General features: G+C 42.3%; 1 protein-coding gene across 1 annotated transcript in view; it reads right to left on the reverse strand.

Moving 5' to 3' along the window:
• The window catches only part of Ccdc60 (coiled-coil domain containing 60), a 172,434-nt gene that overhangs the window by 44,256 nt on the left and 114,690 nt on the right, over positions 1 to 13,488 (reverse strand). The window lies entirely within an intron of this gene.

The raw sequence follows: 13,488 nt of genomic DNA on the forward strand, positions 1-13,488 counted from the left end.
GAGCAGACAGACAGGAACAAAGTGAGCAGCGAGCAGTAGCTGTGAACGCCATCTTCTCTTGCCAGGGTTTGTTGGGCAGGGCACCTGCTGTGTGCCAGGCAATAATTCTAGCTCGAAGGATGGGAGTTCCAGTAACAGTTGGTGAGCGGAGCCCAGTAACAACCCCTGCCCTTGTTGGCCATGTTTTACCAGGGGAGCTAAGAGAATAAATGAGATAGTCAGGTAACTTGTGTGACATACAGGGCCACCATGCTAAGGGATGGAAATGTTTTCTTAAGGAACTGAGTTTTTTCTGTTAGTCAGACAAGTTGCTGTGACAAAATACCTGAGCAAGACAACTAAAGAGAAGATTGATTTTGGCTTATAGTTTCAGAGGTAGCAGTCCATCATGGCAGAGAGGGTGCAGTGGAGCAGAGCTTACATTATTGTGGTCAGGGAACAGGAAGAGGGAGAGAGAGAGAGAGAGAGAGAGAGAGAGAGAGAGAGAGAGAGAGAAAATGCCTATACTCGCAAACTTTCCCCTTACCCCTTTTATTGTCAGTACTGGGATTTGAACTAAGAGCCTTGAGCTCTTTTTGCTTTAGTTATTTTTTAGGTAGGATCTTGCATCTTTGCCCAGGCCTGGCCTGGACCTTGATCTTACTACTTACTCTTCTCCCATAGCTGGGATGATAGATGCACACCAACATCCCCGGTTTATTGGTTGAGCTGGGCTCTTACTGACATTTTTCTCAGGCTGGTCTTGAACCATCTCCCAATCTCCACCTCCTGATTAGCTGGGATTACAGGTGTGTACCACCATGCCCCACCTTTCCCCCTTTTTATTCCATCTGGAGCCCCAGTCTATGGTACAGCACTGCCCATATTTAGGGTGGATCTTCCCCACTTAGTTAATCCTCTCTGGAAAGACCTAGAGGTTTGCTTTACTAATCTCCTAGGTGCTTCTCAGGTCAATCAAATTGACAATCAAGATTAACCATCACAATTTTTAACTCCATTCTATGAAGAGCAATTTAATATCATATTTTAGTGATTTTCCTCTACCATTATGGATCAAGTTACCTTAGTTATAAAAAATCAGTTGTTTTTGGCATGCCTGCATTATTGAGGGTGGATAGTTTTTACCCATGACAAAATTCAGCCAACAGATATATTGTAATTAAATTTGCCTAGTGTGTGTACGTGTGTGTGTGTGTGTGTGTGTGTGTATGTGTGTCTGAATCAATTGTCTGTATTTTAAAATTGGAAGATTTCATGTAAAAATTGAAAAGCTTTGGCTCCTAAAACCATGAAACTTCTGGTTGCCCTAGGCCTGTGTTCCCATTGAGGAGAATCAGCTGGAGCCAAGGACTGGGACTCATTGCTCACTTTGTGGGAGGCGTGTGCCCCAGACTCAGGCACCTCTGATTTCCTTCCTCACCTCCCTCACTAATGCTGCATGCTACTTGCCTGCTCCCCAAAACCTATTCATTTATAAGTCCTCCATCCATGTACTTTCCTTGTGGGATCCATGGGTCCCTGATTCGTCTCCTCTTACTGTGCTGGGGACAGCAGGTGTGGTAATAAAGGGAACCAGTCCAGCCCCTCCTCCCACTCCTGGAGCTTAGAGTGTAAAGGGGAGAGATGTGTAACCAAATCCACACCCAGGATAAGAGTGAATAGGGAGAGTGCTCAGTGCTGTGACAGCTGAAATATTGAACTTGACTTGTAAAGAGAGCCAGGCTATACTTTTGAGGAAGTTACAGCAATTATGAAATGTGTTCCTCGAATTCTTTGATACTGTTCAGATGAGAGGTGGGTCTAGGTCCTCTTTCCCTTGGATCTTGGCTCTGTGACAGGCTGATTTAACAAAATGTGTCAGAAGTGATGCTAAGCCAGGCTCCAGGAATGGGTGGCCTTTCCTTCTTGTGTCTTGGGAGAGACTCACCCTTGGCATGGAGCCGCCATGCTGTGAGGAAGCTGGCAGCTTATGAAGAGACCACAGGGAGAGGAGACAGGCTTGCAAACGAAGAGCCAGCTTGCTACCCATGTGAGTGAGCCATCCAGCATGGATCAGAGACAACCTTCCCCTCCAATTGCAGACTTGTGAGTGAAGGAAGTGAGTATTGTCTTGAGTTAATAAACAGTGGCTTTTCGGGGCAATAGTAATGGGAACAAAAGTAAACACTGAGCTGAAATCCGAAGGTTGAGTGGGAATTAACTACTGCCAGTAGCGAAAGGGTTTCTACCAGTGGTAGAGGGCATGTCATGGGGAGGAAAAGAGAGCATGGCTGGGGTAGAGGGAGCAAAAGAGGCTGTGAGCCGGGGCTGGAGAGGCAAGCCAAGGGGTAGGCCATCCGGGGCTCTGTAACCCTGGCCCAGACTTTGTCCACTGAGGAACCTGAGGAATGGCAGCCATTGAAGGAGTTAAATGGGAAGCTAGGCCTTAACGTAGGGAGTGGGATGGAAGGAGCCAGAGGAGATGGTGCTGGCCTGGAAGTGAAGTGTTTACTTCCTCTTGGGAATCTGAGCACAGATCCGGAATCACAGAGTTAACACCAAGACAGGACTGGAATCTACGTGTTCTGATTTCCCTTCCCATTGACTCCTTATTCAACCCCAGAGCTGAAACAAAAACAAAACCACAAAAAAACAAAACCCACAAACAAATACATTGCTGTGTGTCTTATTGATTCAATTGGCTCCTGTGGTTTAGAACACGTAGGAATTAACCTAGCTTTTATACCCCTTAACCTCTGGTTTTACATCTTTGCTTATCCACAATAATAAAACAAATTCTACCCATGGTATTTTTCGCCTTTTTTGCAGCAGGGGAAGGAGGCCACTGAGAGTAGTGGGAAAGACGCTTGCACTCAGGAATCTTCTGGAACATGCTTTTTTTTTAATCCTGCCTTCTCAGAGCATAAAATCTATTTTGGGGAATAATAGAAGCACTGACACTCTGACTGTATTTATTTATTTATTTTTCCCCTTTTTCTTTTATTATTCATATGTGCATACAAGGCTTGGGTCATTTCTCCCCCTGCCCCCACCCCCTCCCTTACCACCCACTCCGCCCCCTCCCTCTCCCCCCCCCTCAATACCCAGCAGAAACTATTTTGCCCTTATTTCTAATTTTGTTGAAGAGAGAGTATAAGCAATAATAGGAAGGAACAAGGGGTTTTGCTGGTTGAGATAAGGATAGCTATACAGGGCATTGACTCATATTGATTTCCTGCGCGTGTGTTACCTTCTAGGTTAATTCTTTTTGATCTAACCTTTTCTCTAGTACCTGGTCCCCTTTTCCTATTGGCCTCAGTTGCTTTAAGGTATCTGCTTTAGTTTCTCTGCATTAAGGGCAACAAATGCTAGCTAGTTTTTTAGGTGTCTTAACTATCCTCACCCCTCACTTGTGTGCTCTCGCTTTTATCATGTGCTCAAAGTCCAATCCCCTTGTTGTGTTTACCCTTGATCTAATGTCCACATATGAGGGAGAACATACGATTTTTGGTTTTTTGAGCCAGGCTAACCTCACTCAGAATGATGTTCTCCAATTCCATCCATTTACCAGCGAATGATAACATTTCGTTCTTCTTCATGGCTGCATAAAATTCCATTGTGTATAGATACCACATTTTCTTAATCCATTCATCAGTGGTGGGGCATCTTGGCTGTTGCCATAACTTGGCTATTGTGAATAGTGCCGCAATAAACATGGATGTGCAGGTGCCTCTGGAGTAACAGTCTTTTGGGTATATCCCCAAGAGTGGTATTGCTGGATCAAATGGTAGATCGATGTCCAGCTTTTTAAGTAGCCTCCAAATTTTTTTCCAGAGTGGTTGTACTAGTCTACATTCCCACCAACAGTGTAAGAGGGTTCCTTTTTCCCCGCATCCTCGCCAACACCTGTTGTTGGTGGTGTTGCTGATGATGGCTGTTCTAACAGGAGTAGGGTGGAATCTTAGTATGGTTTTAATTTGCATTTCCTTTATTGCTAGAGATGGTGAGCATTTTTTCATGTGTTTTCTGGCCATTTGAATTTCTTCTTTTGAGAAAGTTCTGTTTAGTTCACATGCCCATTTCTTTATTGGTTCATTAGTTTTGGGAGAATTTAGTTTTTTAAGTTCCCTGTATATTCTGGTTATCAGTCCTTTGTCTGATGTATAATTGGCAAATATTTTCTCCCACTCTGTGGGTGTTCTCTTCAGTTTAGAGACCATTTCTTTTGATGAACAGAAGCTTTTTAGTTTTATGAGGTCCCATTTATCTATGCTATCTCTTAGTTGCTGTGCTGCTGGGGTTTCATTGAGAAAGTTCTTACCTATACCTACTAACTCCAGAGTATTTCCTACTCTTTCTTGTATCAACTTAAGAGTTTGGGGTCTGATATTAAGATCCTTGATCCATTTTGAGTTAATCTTGGTATAGGGTGATATACATGGATCTAGTTTCAGTTTTTTGCAGACTGCTAACCAGTTTTCCCAGCAGTTTTTGTTGAAGAGGCTGCTATTTCTCCATCGTATATTTTTAGCTCCTTTGTCAAAGATAAGTTGCTCATAGTTGTGTGGCTTCATATCTGGATCCTCTATTCTGTTCCACTGGTCTTCATGTCTGTTTTTGTGCCAGTACCATGCTGTTTTTATTGTTATTGCTTTGTAATATAGTTTGAAGTCAGGTATTGTGATACCTCCTGCATTGTTCTTTTGACTGAGTACTGCCTTGGCTATTCGTGGCCTCTTGTTTTTCCATATAAATTTAACAGTAGATTTTTCAATCTCTTTGATGAATGTCATTGGAATTTTGATGGGAATTGCATTAAACATGTAGATTACTTTTGGGAGTATCGACATTTTTACTATGTTGATTCTACCAATCCATGAGCATGGTTGATCTCTCCACTTTCTATAGTCTTCCTCAATCTCTTTCTTCAGAAGTGTATAGTTTTCCTTGTAGAGGTCTTTCACATCTTTTGTTAGGTTTACACCTAGGTATTTGATTTTTTTTGAGGCTATTGTAAATGGAATTGTTTTCATACATTCTTTTTCCGTTTGCTCATTGTTAGTGTATAGAAATGCTAATGATTTTTCTATGTTGATTTTATATCCTGCTACTTTGCTATAGCTATTGATGATGTCTAGAAGCTTCTGAGTAGAGTTTTTTGGGTCTTTAAGGTATAGGATCATGTCGTCTTCAAATAGGGATATTTTGACAGTTTCTTTACCTATTTGTATTCCTTTTATTCCTTCTTCTTGCCTAATTGCTCTGGCTAGGAATTCCAGTACTATGTTGAATAGGAGTGGAGATAGTGGGCATCCTTGTCTGGTTCCTGATTTTAGAGGGAACGGTTTTAATTTTTCTCCGTTAAGTATAATGCTGGCTGTAGGTTTGTCATATATAGCTTTTATAATGTTGAGGAACTTTCCTTCTATTCCTAGTTTTCTTAGAACTTTTATCATGAAATGATGTTGGATCTTATCAAAGGCTTTTTCTGCATCTATTGAGATGATCAAGTGGTTTTTGTCTTTGCTTCTGTTAATGTGGTTTATTACGTTTATTGATTTTCGTATGTTGAACCACCCCTGCATCCCTGGGATGAAGCCTACCTGGTCGTGGTGAATAATCTTTTTGATGTGTTGCTGAATTCGATTTGCCATTATTTTGTTGAGGATTTTTGCATCAATGTTCATTAAGGAGATTGGCCTATAGTTCTCCTTTTTGGAGGTGTCTTTGCCTGGTTTTGGGATAAGTGTAATACTGGCTTCATAAAATGTGTTTGGCAGTTTTCCTTCCCTTTCTATTTCGTGGAACAGTTTAAGGAGGGTTGGTATCAGTTCTTCTTTAAAGGTCTGATAGAATTCAGCAGAGAATCCATCAGGTCCTGGACTTTTCTTTTTTGGGAGACTCTTGATTGCTGCTTCAATTTCATTTTGTGTTATAGGTCTATTCAGGTGATTAATTTCCTCTTGGTTCAGTTTTGGATGATCATATGTATCTAGAAATCTGTCCATTTCTTTTAGATTTTCAAATTTATTTGAATATAGGTTCTCAAAGTAGTCTCTGATGATTTCCTGGACTTCCATGGTGTTTGTTGTTATCTCCCCTTTTGCATTCCTGATTCTACTAATTTGGGTTTTTTCTCTCCTCATTTTAGTCAGGTTTGCCAGGGGTCTATCGATCTTGTTTATTTTTTCAAAGAACCAACTTTTTGTTTCATTAATTCTTTGTATGGTTTTTTTGGTTTCTATTTCGTTGATTTCAGCTCTTATTTTTATTATTTCTCTCCTTCTATTTGTTTTGGGATTTGCTTGTTCTTGTTTTTCTAGGAGTTTGAGATGTATCATTAGGTCATTGATTTGGGATCTTTCAATCTTTTTAATATATGCACTCATGGCTATAAACTTTCCTCTCAAGACTGCCTTAGCTGTGTCCCATAGGTTCCGGTAGGTTGTGTTTTCATTTTCATTGACTTCCAGGAACATTTTAATTTCCTCTTTTATTGCATCGATGATCCATTCTTCATTAAGTAATGAGTTATTTAGTTTCCAGCTGTTTGCATGTTTTTTGTCTTTACTTTTGTTGTTGAGTTCTACTTTTATTGCATTGTGGTCAGATAGTATGCATGGTATTATTTCTATTTTCTTATATTTGCTGAGACTTGCTTCGTGCCCTAGAATATGATCTATTTTGGAGAAGGTTCCATGGGCTGCTGAGAAGAATGTATATTGTGTAGAGGTTGGATGAAATGTTCTGTAGACATCTACTAGGTCCACTTGATCTATTGCATATTTTAGATCTTGGATTTCTTTATTGAGTTTTTGTTTGGATGACCTATCTATTGATGATAATGGAGTGTTAAAGTCTCCCACAACCACTGTGTTGGCGTTTATATATGCTTTTAGGTCTTTCAGGGTATGTTTGATGAAATTGGGTGCGTTGACATTGGGTGCGTACAGATTGATGATTATTATTTCCTTTTGGTCTATTTCCCCTTTTATTAGTATGGAATGTCCTTCTTTATCTCGTTTGATCAATGTAGGTTTGAAGTCTACTTTGTCAGAGATAAGTATTGCTACTCCTGCTTGTTTTCGGGGGCCATTGGCTTGGTAAATCTTCTTCCAGCCTTTCATCCTAAGCATATGCTTATTTCTGTCGGTGAGATGAGTCTCCTGTAAGCAACAAATTGTTGGATCTTCTTTTTTAATCCATTTTGTCAAACGGTGTCTTTTGATGGGTGAATTAAGTCCATTAACATTAAGCGTTAGTACTGATAGGTATGTGGTGATTCCTGCCATTTAGTTATCTTAGTTGTTTGAAGGTTTGATTGTGTGTACCTAAGTTGATGTTACTCTCTACTTTCTTGCTTTTTCTTATCCTGTGGTTTGGTGCTGCCTGCCTTTTCATGGTTAAGTTGGGTGTCACTTTCTGTGTGCAGGATCCCTTGCAGAATCTTTTGTAATGGTGGCTTTGTGGTCACATATTGTTTTAGTTTCTGCTTATCATGGAAGACTTTTATTGCTCCATCTATTTTGAATGATAGCTTTGCTGGGTAGAGTATCCTGGGGTTGAAGTTATTTTCATTCAGTGCCCAGAAGATCTCACCCCACGCTCTTCTTGCTTTTAATGTTTCTGTTGAGAAGTCTGCTGTGATTTTGATGGGTTTACCTTTGTATGTTACTTGTTTTTTCTCTCTTGCAGCCTTCAATATTCTTTCCTTAGTTTCTGAACTTGTTGTTTTAATGATGATATGTCATGGAGTAGTTCTATTTTGATCTGGTCTGTTTGGTGTCCTGGAGGCCTCTTGCATTTGTATGGGAATATCTTTCTCTAGATTTGGGAAATTTTCCATTATTATTTTGTTGAATATATTACGCATTCCCTTTGCTTGCACCTCTTCTCCTTCTTCGATGCCCATGATTCTCAAGTTTGGTCTTTTGATGGAGTCGGTGAGTTCTTGCATTTTCTTTTCACAGGTCTTGAGTTGTTTAATTAATAGTTCTTCAGTTTTTCCTTTAATTACCATTTCATCTTCAAGTTCTGAGATTCTGTCTTCTGTTTGTTCTATTCTGCTGGATTGGCCTTCCGTTTTGTTTTGCAGTTCTGTTTCGTTCTTTTTTCTGAGGTTTTCCATATCCTGGCTGTTTTCTTCTTTATTGTTGTCTATTTTTGTCCTGAGTTCATTTATCCATTTATTCATTGTGTTCTCTCTTTCACTTTGGTGTTTATACAGTGCTTCTATGGTTTCCTTTATTTCTTCTTTTGCTTTTTCAAATTCTCTATTTTTATTGTCTTGGAATTTCTTGAGTGTCTCCTGTACATTTTGGTTGACCCTATCCAGTATCATCTCTATAAAATTCTCATTGAGTACTTGTAGTATGTCTTCTTTTAAATTATTCTTGTAGGCTTCATTGGGTCCTTTGGCATAGTTTATCTTCATTTTGTTGGAGTCTGGATCTGAGTTTCTGTTCTCTTCATTCCCCTCTGGTTCCTGTACTAATTTTTTGCTGTGGGGAAACTGGTTTCTTTGTTTTTCTGTCTTCCTGTCATTGTCCTTGGTGTTGTTACTGTCCCTGTACTGTGTGTAATTAAGTATTTTCTAGCTTGTAATAATAACAATGGTAATATTGAGAATGGAAGAGTGAGCTGAGATGGAAAGCAAGAAGTTAAAGAAAAGGGGAAAACAAATATACAGACAAGAGGGAGAAAGCAGAACAAGGTATCAGACAAGAGAGTTTCAAAGGTATAAACAGGGAGTGTTAGTGTACTAATCGACAGTAAACTGAACAGACAATAGAGTGACAGAGAGAGGATTGAAAATCAAAGATAAAAAAATTAAAAATAAGTATATGAAAGTAATATCTATTTATAAAAATGAATTAAAATAAAATGGAAAATAGAAAATTAAAAAAAAACAAAAAAACAAAAAACCAAAAAACTTCCAAGTTTATATGCAATGCAATTTCAGTCTTAATAATTTGGATGTCCGTCTCAATCTCCAGTCCTGGAGTTGGTGCCTCAGATGTTGTTCTGTAGTTGTCTCATCAAAGGGGATGCATAAAGTAGAACAAAACTACACTCACACACACACAGAAGATAAAAAAAAAAAAAAAAAGTCCCACCAAGTGTCCCCAGTTGAAATGCAATACAGTTTCAGTAAGTTTTTCGGCTTGCAGGTGTAATTCGGTTGTTCTCTCATCAAAGGTAGGGAGAAAAAGAAAAAAAAGCGTCTGGAGGCAGTTCTGAGAGTGGTATCTGCAACTGTGGCTTGCCTGCCTGCTGCTCTCAGCCTGTAGCTGGCGGCGTTATTTATGCAGATCTCTGGGGTGAGCTTAGCACTCACCTGGTCCCACAGGCTTTGTTTGCTCAGAGTTCTCCTGTGCTGCGGCCTCTGCCACAGGCTTTCCCCTTTCCAAGCACCGGGAAAGGTACCACTGCCCCGCGTTGTCAGGCCTGCGTGTTTATTTACAGTTCACGTGGGAAGTGGGTCTTCCCTCCTCTCACAAGCGTCCCCGCTCCTGGTTGCTGGGCGCGCGCCCCGCTCCCGCCAGAGCCTCTCCGGCCCGCCTGGCTCGTTTATTTACAGTCCCGGGAAGGATTCCCTTCCCCCAATCTTCAGCGCTCAGGGCGCCCCACCCTCTTTCCAGCGTGTCTTAACTGTTCTTATTGCTTAGTACTCAGTTTCTCTTTTTTCCCGGGTGGAGGTCAGTCTGTCCAGGGGGCTATGCTGCTCTGGCCCAGGCTTGTCTGTGGGGGAACCGCGGTACCGCGAAGCTCACCTGGTCCGCGTCTTCCCAAGCCGTATGGGCGCCGGCCCCTGGCGGGCCCGGGGGCCTCCTCGGTTCTCCGTTTAACGTGAAGTGGAGATTCTCTGCGCCGGCTGGAGGTGTGGAGGGGTCAAAGTTATGCCTTTTCTCGGTGATTATGCCTGCAAAGTGTGTCTCCAGCGTCTCTCCAAGATTTCACTATAGGAGGCTCGCTTTCTGCTTCCTCCCTCTAGCCGCCATCTTGGAATTCCCCATGACTATGTCTTGGTGTGGACAATCTTCTAACTCCTTGCATTTGATGACTACATTGTAGTAATGGCTGCCAGTTTTATTTTAATAACTAGCCTCGTACAGTCCATAGAATCTACCGGGAAAGACATAACCAGACCAACGTCTATGAGAGAAGTCATCTCATGCATATTTTAAACTTATTAAACTTTAAATAAACCATGTCTCACACACTGAAACATGGATCAGAGATGGGAGAATTGTGTTTTAGAACAATGGATTAAAAACCCCATCCAACAGGCTGGTGGAGTGTCTCAGGTGGCAGAGCACCTGCCTGCATAGCAAGTGTGAGGCCCTGAGTTCAGACCCCAGTCCCACCAAAACAAAAACAAAAATAAAAAACATCCAAACAAGTAGCAGGTTACACTAGGACTATTTAAACAGACACCTGCATCCCTGGTGTGAGTTGATTGGACCGTTAATATTAATACAGCTCCTGGAGGAAAATCGTCACTCCCCAAAACCTGAGTTTATTCCTTCTCTTTATTCTGGGGGGAAGACTGCTGGGGGCATCAGACTTTATGAGGGTCACTGGGCTCAGGCTGGAAGGCAGAATTGGGGTGGGCTCTTGAGACCCTCATGGGAAAGTGAGACCCTCCTGTTCATTGAATGTCCCTTTCTCTGCATCACGTCCCCCCTTCCAGGTCTAATTTAGGACTCTGTGATGGTTCTCGCTCTCTGAACATAATGGTTCTGAGTTCTGGCTGATGAAACATGGGTACAAGGACGCAGTAAGATAGGAGGAGTAATTTCTAGTGTTTTACAGCACAGTAGGTTAACTCTGCTTGACAGAAATTAATTGCATATTTCAACATAGCTGGTGGGGAGGGTTTTGAATGTTTTGAACACAAAGAGGACTGATCAGTGTTGGAGGTGACAGATATGCCAGTCACCCTGATCTGACCATTACACATTCATGGGTACAGAGAAGTTGCAATAAACCCCATAAATAGTGCCAATGAAAAACGTGAAACATATTTTTGAAAAGACAACACAGTTCCACGCCCCCTTTCTGACCTTGGCCATCCTAGTCAGGCATGCCGGCTGCGGGACTTTCTGGTGGGGTGGTGTTGATGTATTGGCAACGATAAGCCTCTTGGTGCCACCAACAGCTCCCAGTTGGCACTAAAGGTCCTCCTCCATATTGCACCTCTGGGGATTTCTTTTTTCTGGACTTCTGCTCACCCTCTGAACTCCAGGGAATTGGAGGATTTTAGGGCACTTCAGAGGTCAGGGCTCTCTCTTCTTCCTTTTCCTGGCTCCATGCCACCAAAGTGCCTGGGCATCGTAGTCCTTTCACACAGAGGGGTCGACTGTGCGGTGAGAATGGGTCTGTGCCGAGGGAGGCAGTCTTCCTTCCCCACCCCCATGTTGACGGTGAACCTGGGCAACATAAAGGTCTAAGACTCGATGCTACAAGGAAATCACTACTATTTTACTAAAGATCCAAGGGGAAGCAGAGACATGGCTTCACATCTCACACCGTGAGGCAAAACCTGGTGAAAATCCACACCCGACATCTGTTTCCTGTCCGTGAGGGAAGTTGCCTTTGCCTCTTCTGTCCTTGGGCCCACACTCTCAGCCATCTTCTGGGCATCTCCGTCCTACCTCTTAGGTAAATCAGTTTGTATCACATTCATTCCAATGCCCCCTGCTCAACGAACTGAGGTTCCTTCTTGGGGTGTCCACTCGGAAGAGTGGATTGTCAATCAAATATCTGCCCTTATCACAGAATGAATAAATGAGTCCATAAATGCATGCGCAAATTTAGACCAACACTTTGGATAAAAAAAAAAAAACCTAAAAGTCCTGGACAAAAGAATAACAACAACAAAAATCTTAAAAGTGGTAAACAGTTGACAGCAAAGTTGAAATTTTGGGACCCCAAGTGGAGACAAGAAACAGATCTCTAAGCCAGCACAGGCACTGCTTTGGTCTCCAGGGCATTTGCAACTCCAGGAAAGGCTAACTTTCCCTCTTGTAGCATCACAGGGCAGGAGGGCAGAAATCACAGCCCAGGGTCTGCACCAAAAATAGGCCATGCCCACAATAAGCTGGGATCCCAAAAGCCACAATTCAGGGGGAGGCGGGTGGAAGTAGCTCCGGCCTCACATGGCCTCACAGGTTGAGGTCTCATTCATCACTTGGGATCCTGAGCTTTAAGGAGGCCCTTGACCAGTCAGTGTCCAGGCCTGTCCTCCAGCTCCTACTCCAGGGCTCACAGACCAGAACCTTTGTTCTATCTTAAAAAATTATGAAGGCAAAAGTCACATCACAGAAAATTAGCTGCCTCAAAGACTCTAGTCTATGGCATTTTGTACATTCACCATCACCTCCAACTAGTTCCAAAACATCCTTATCACCCCAAAGAGACCTCCCACACCCATTAGGCACCCACTCCCCCATCTTGTCCCTCCCAGCCCCTGGCACTACCAGCTGCTTCCTGTCTTGGATGAAATTCACACACATGGTGTTAAGTGTAAAAAAAATAGACACAATTCCACGTCAGGATCCTTCTTTATAAAAAGCGCATATAAATATGTCTTTAAATTAACATTCTGAAGGGCAGAATTTTGCCAATGGTACAGAGGATGGGATGTCTGCTTTGCCTTCCACTTCTCTTTAGCAAACAATCTGACAGTTCAGAGGCTGAACCATGGCTGCTCGTTGCAATCACTTAAGGGAACTTTAAAAAGTTCTATAAACATGTAACACAGAGCCAAGTAGAACTGACCTGGAAAGTAGCATGGACATTTAAGTATTAAAAACCTCTCCAGATAATTTTCCGTATTTTGCTATTTGAGGTAGGCTCTTGCTATACCGCCCAGGCTGGCATCAAACTCATGATCCTCCTGCCTCAGCTTCCTAAGTGCTGGGATTACAGGTGTGTGCTCCTGCACCTGGCTCTCCAGGGCACTTTGAGGTAGATGTGCTAGCAGGATAATGGTTCCAGATGCAGATCACTTTACTATGCAATTCCTCCTTGCACTTCCATCCTTATTACAAGCTAAGTGTCCCAGGACTTTGTCTGTGACGACTGGTGCAGTCCTGGATTTGGAATTCAGGGACACATTCTTTCTTTTTCCTTTTTCTTTTATTATTCATATGTGCATACAAGGCTTGGGTCATTTCTCCCCCCTGCCCCCACCCCCTCCCTTACCACCCACTCCACCCTCTCCCTCCCCCCCAACCCCCTCAATACCCAGCAGAAGCTATTTTGCCCTTATCTCTAATTTTGTTGTAGAGAGAGTATAAGCAGTAATAGGAAGGACCAAGGGTTTTTGCTGGTTGAGATAAGGATAGCTATACAGGGCATTGACTCACATTGATTTCCTGTGCATGGGTGTTACCTTCTAGGTTAATTCTTTTTGATCTCACCTTTTCTCTAGTTCCTGGTCCCCTTTTCCTATTGGCCTCAGTTGCTTTTAAGGTATCTGCTTTAGTTTCTCTGCATTAAGGG

This window comes from Castor canadensis, chromosome 18 (genome assembly GCF_047511655.1).
Source record: "Castor canadensis chromosome 18, mCasCan1.hap1v2, whole genome shotgun sequence".
NCBI lineage: Eukaryota > Metazoa > Chordata > Mammalia > Rodentia > Castoridae > Castor > Castor canadensis.